The sequence below is a fragment of the Varanus komodoensis genome, unplaced genomic scaffold (genome assembly GCF_004798865.1).
Source record: "Varanus komodoensis strain SLA01 unplaced genomic scaffold, ASM479886v1 scaffold1, whole genome shotgun sequence".
Taxonomy (NCBI): Eukaryota; Metazoa; Chordata; class Lepidosauria; order Squamata; family Varanidae; genus Varanus; species Varanus komodoensis.
In genome coordinates, this window is record NW_025335268.1 from 97,188,337 (window position 1) to 97,194,351 (window position 6,015).

The window sequence follows — 6,015 nt, forward strand, 5'->3', positions numbered from 1 at the left end:
ACCAAGTAGTCCTACAATAGAAGAAAGTACAAATGGATTGTGCAATAATGCCTTTTAATACCAGAGTGAATCAAAACCAAGTATCTTTTAACCTATAGTCTTCATTAGTGTGAATGTATACAATAAGAAATAAAGTACAAGGGCATGTACACACGTTTTTCAAGTTTCTTAGATCTATTGACCATTATAAAACACTGCAGTGTCTCCAATAATAGAGGCCCCAAATCCTCATGCTTTGCCTGACCAAAATTTAAATGCCAAAGCAGGTGTATATTAAAATGCTGTAGAACTGGAAAGGGCCCTTTGGTTCCACTGTGAATATATGGTATTGGAAAAAGCAAGGAGCTGTTGTGAACATGTGCCAAAAGGCAAGCTTTGTAAAACGAAGGCCCTCAGGAAGCTTCCCTTTCAGGAACTGAGAGGGTGGGCTGTTTGTTGTTTCCTAAGTGACTTCCGTGCACCTTCCTAAGAGCCTGCATCCTCAGCAGTGACCATTCTTTCACCTTCTAAAACTGAAAGGACATTTTCCTCTTTTCCTACATAGATCATTCCATCTTTTCTAAGTATAACTGAGGTTAAGCTCTACAATTTAGTGAGTCTGATTTCAGCCTGTGTGTTGCTGGGCTCTACACATTTATTTAATTGTATTTTTATACTGCCCATTAGCCGAAAACTATAACAGGGTAAAACATAAAATCTCTAAAAACTTATCTAAAAACACATTAGTGCAATGAAGAGGCACTTGACAATGAAAACAAAGAGGGTGCCTACTGAAGAGCAAACATCTAGGGAAAATAAAAATGTCTTCCATATGGTGTCAAGAAGACTACAAGTAGGCATCTTCTGAAGAGGTCATGTCACACCCAAGGTGCTGTCACTGACTTGGTCCTCTCCTTAGTAGTCATTCTCATTTGTTGGGGCAACCAGAAAGGCCACTAAAGAGGACACTAGGAACTGGATATATTGATAATAACAATGCTTCAGGTAACTCGGCCCCACACTTTAGGGCTTTGTAGGTTAAAACTATCCCACACAAAGCCTGAATCTGACAAGAACAGTTTCAAACTTTTAAAATGGGAATCCTAATCTGATAGGAAACTTGGCTGTCAGTCTTAATTCCTCAAGTACACCTGGTTTATATATGCTAATGTATGTCTCTCCTGAGCCCCCTGCACCTTTTGTCCCTATCCATTAAACCCTTCATTTTCATTATCACGTGCCTCTCACAAACTGCTTACATGACTAATATAAAAGCATTTTGTACAGAATCCTCCTTCGTCCCTTTTGGACTACCTACATGCTGCATTTATTTCCTGCAAGTCTGAATATACTGTAAATGATCTTTTGATTGTACGCCCCCAGTGCATTTGTGTTCACAGTCTCTCGACAAGATCAGCACTTTGAATCTGGCCGCAAAACTGACTGGCAACCAGTGCAGATCACAAAGCACTGTCCTAAAATGACCATGTTGGCCAGACTCTGTTAATAATCTTTCTGCTCTCTTCTAAACCTGCTGAAGTTTCCAGATTGCAAAGGTGGAACTAGACCACGAAGTTTTAACTGCCACAACTTGTAAGATACAGGGTACAGCTCCTAAACTAACTACCATTCCCAGTAATCTTGAAATACAGTATTAGCAATAATAACAATTGTCCCTACAGTTCATCTACCATTCTCAATCTTCCTGGACTTGCTTTCATTTTTAAATACAAATTTAAATACATGTTTAGATAGAAAAATATGAAAAATATATATCTAATTTGTACAGTTCGGATCTCATTCAGTTTGTGTGTTAGTACACACAAATTTCATAACCTTCTCAGACTATCATCTATTGTGAGAATACTCTGTGATAACTATACATGAATGGACCGAAAATGTGTAAAGCCTTACAAGAAAATTCATCAGATTTGATGGTGATAGTCTTTTCTGACCTTCACATCCATTCCTATAGTTCATTATACACAAGCCATGTCTGATAAAGGATGTAGCAATGAGCAAAGAAAGCTCACCTTGTTGCTTCTCAGCTGAGCAAGATGTAATTTTTGCTCTCCAAGTCCACCACCCACAGCCACCCCCTCAGGCCTTACAATCTATCAGCACCGATTCCGCCCTCACCCCCTGCTGTCCCGCCTCCCCACCAACATGCCTCCAGCCAAAACAGATCATGCATTTAGAAATACTATGTAAATTTAAGGATGTTTGGACTTTTGAGGTCTAACTTCCCCCTTTCTTTCATGAAGCTGTGCAAGTGCCCTTTCTCAGAGCAGGAATTTGCTCAGGATTTCAGACATTCCAGTCCATTCACATCCTAACACCATTTCCCTGGGAGGGGCATTTATGAGCTGTCCCCTATAAGTCGCGGGGAGAGGCTGCATAGCATTCTTTCGGTGTCTTGGGTCCCGGTATGATCAGGATCAGCTGTTCATCTGCATTTGCAAGATCCTCAGTCATTTCATTCTCTAGCCAGACTCTGCTTTTTTCAGCTCTGCCCTATCCAAGTTGTGTTTGTGAGGGCTTAGCCAGATTACTAAGTAACACTTCCTGGAACTTGCTATAAGCATTTGCTTGGCCCCCACACAATCGTTGGTTTCCTGCTTAGGCTAGTCTGAAACCCATTAGGAGCATTTACATGCAGATTCTTCTGTTTAATGAAAAACAAAGCAGTTCTTCTCTTTCTCCACCCCCAGCCTGCCCCCAGTCAGGTCATTGGTCCTAGTAGAGCAAGCAGGAGATTGTAGATCTTTCTTTTTTCTGGCTGTAAAATTTCGTTATACAGGCTGGGTATTTGCCATGCAATTTTCTGTAGAACAGCCTTCCCCAACCTGGTGCCCTACAAAAATGTCTTGGACTGCAACTCCCATTTAATTCCCAGCCAGAATGGCCAGAGGAAGGTACTGGAGACAGCTCCTGATTGGATGAAAATTTGTTCACATGACTGCTCATTATTATTATTATTATTATTATTATTATTATTATTACATTTTTATACTGCCCATCATGAGTGCAGCAAGGAAAGCATTTGGAAAATCCTGCACATATCAGCTTCCCAAAACACCGTGTGTGTCAGTGCTATGTGCAATATTCAGTGACTCCAAAAACAACTTCACTTACAGAACATTTCCTTTAGCACGACAGAAGCTGGGTTCTATGCATAGCAGCCCAAGCACAGAGACTGGTGATGGTGGAGTATTGGAATATGGACATTTTTCCAGTTACTTTCACGAGCCCAGTGTAGCTCTTTGAGATGTATAGTGCTCTTTGAAGTAAGCAGGAGCTGCATGGTGTGCATATACACCTGCCCATACACATAGCCAAGCAGCTTTCTACCTGGTCCAGTTATTTACTCACTGAGCCCAATGTTATCTGCCCATTCCTTCTAGCTGGAGGTGTCAGCAACTGGACATTGGCCCCTCCGTATGCCAAAACATGGGTTCTGTCACTGGCCTAGAGTTCCTCCACGCTACAGGAGCTGATGAAGCCCAATGGGGATCTTTTGTTGAGATGAGAAATGAGCCTGGGTGTCTGGAACTTGCTGCTTGATAGACTATTATTATTAATTACTATTACTACTACTACTATATTATGATTTACATTTCTATACCGCCCATAGCTAAAGCTCTCTGGGTGGTTCACAACATTAAGTCACCCATCCAGATTTCAACCAGGCCCAATCTTGCTAGCTTCCAAGATTAGGCAGGATCAGGCACTTCAGGCTAACATAGTTACCTTTCTCCCTGTGCATGAATGATCACAAAAACCTGTAAGTTGGTCTTCTTGTTGCTTTTCTCATAACTTTACTTTTCTATTTTTCCCCTACTCCCCCCCCCCCGCACCCTCCCGCCACATTTTGTTTCCCCTTGGATTTCATAATGAGAATTCTTAGTCCTTTTTCATCTTCAATGAGCTTAGCAAGCATTCCCTAATTAACCCAGAGGTTAAGCCTAAACTTGAGTTAATTCAGGTTTGGAAAGCAGGTTGTAATTTTGTGTATGCACATGCAAGGGGGGCGGGGGGTGGAGAGAACATAGGTGGCTACACATTATCTGGAACAATCTGCTCGACAAACTGCATACTGCTGTGCATCTGCTTCTCTTTGCTAATGGCAAACTGTGGTTGGGCTTGTTGTGTGCATGTAAAGTTTTTTTTCCTTCTGTCAGATGCCAGGCAGAGGGCAGCCAGAGATTGCAGAGGCAGGACAATAGGTGGGCCATGGTTAGATTGGCAGAAAACCTGGAGGTGCAGGGGGTGCACTTGGGTGCTCCTGTGCACACCCTCTGCCCCAGCAATGTGACCTATTGCTCAGGCTGAGGAAAGTCAACAGGTCTGTGGACTGTTGTACTAAATAAATAAATAAATACTTCACAGCATGAGATTGCTGCTTCAGTACCACTTGATTGCCCACTGCCAGAGGACCCTGGGCTGCTGTGGCAAAGTCCTGACTGGAATGACCTGTAGTTCCTTCCTGTGACTAGCAATCACCATGCAGCAGGGCCAATCCACAAGGTTTCTTGTTCAAGGCTGGTGGCACCTGAGATGCCTCTTCATATGCACATGATTCTGAACACAGTAATGACAAAACAAAGTTCAAGAGAAGATCTGGGGTGACTTACTATTTACTAAATCTTTATTCTAGTGAAATCCCTATTCACTAATGTAAAATAGAGGTGGTTCCATTGGCCAATGGACTAGGTCAGGGATGGGGAGATTTTGCCCATCCACATTCCTGGTCTACAACCCTTATCATCCTTCACCACTGGTTATGCTGATGGGAGATGTAAGCCAAAACATCTGAAGAGTCACAAACAGCCCCCTTCTGGTCTTAGTGGACAAACCTCCCTGTTGTGCAGTCCCCTGGCCCCTGATTCACATGCACATAGGGACAGTCAAGGGGTGACTTGTAAAGAAAAAGCTCCTAGAAGAATCTGAAGAATTGCACTGAGTCGTGCAGAGATTTCATTTTATTTTTTATTTTTTTTAAGTGGCGGTCCAAAAAGTATGAAAGGGGATGCATGTATCCTTCTATTAGGATTGACTTGAAACTACTGCTTTAACAAATGAACTACAAAGCCTCCAATCAAGCAGTACTATGAAGTGGAAAGTGTTCTGGTTTGGATATAGGCAACCTAGGGCCAAAACTATTCTTGGCTTTGAAGCTCAGTGGGAGGCTTTGAGTGAGCTGTGCTCCCCCGCTCAGCCTAACCTACCTTTCAGGCTTGCTGTGAGGATAAATGAGGTAAGAACCGCAGAGCATTTCACACTCTGAAAAGTGCTAAAGAAACCAGTCACATGAGTTTCATTTCCTTCTGGACTGGAAGGTTGAGCATTGCACATGCTTTGCATGCATAAAGGTCCCTGGTTCATCCTTTTAAAAAAAGATTCTGGGATGCAGAGTTGGGAAAGATATTGGCCTGAGACACAGAAGCATGAGCTTCTGAGTAGAATAGGGCAGGCTTGATCCTGACATCTCTCTGTAGCCTTGTGCACTTTCATGCATGCCTCACAGTGAGTGAAGCACCCCAAGGACAAGAGGCCATTCTGTAAGCAGCACACTTCTTCCACACAGTAATTATGGCAGATAGTTATACAGGAGTGGATGTAAGCAAGCAGTGGAGAACATGCCTAGTGTGTGGGAGACCCCAGGTTTGATCCTCGACATCTCCATGTAGAGCTAGGAAAGCTGCCTGAAAGCCAGGAGAGTGGGCCAGGCACTGCAAGTGGAGGTTCAGTTCGAGAATTCACTGGAGCAACCCTCAGGGAATTTGTGCAGAAACTGGTTGTGTTGCTTTGCTGGGAAGCCAGTGTCAGGTAAAGGGATCAAGCCTTTTTCTGAGGCAACATTAATGTGTTGCTAATGATCTGGGATTTTTAATGGGTGGCCTAGATGAAAGAGCTAATCCTACAGTGCTTGACCCTTCCCAGACAGCGACCCCATGCCACCAAAAGAAAGATTTGGGGATAGTTCTTCGCTCCTTCCATCTCTGTTTAGAAAGGGTCACAACCTCCCCATACTCA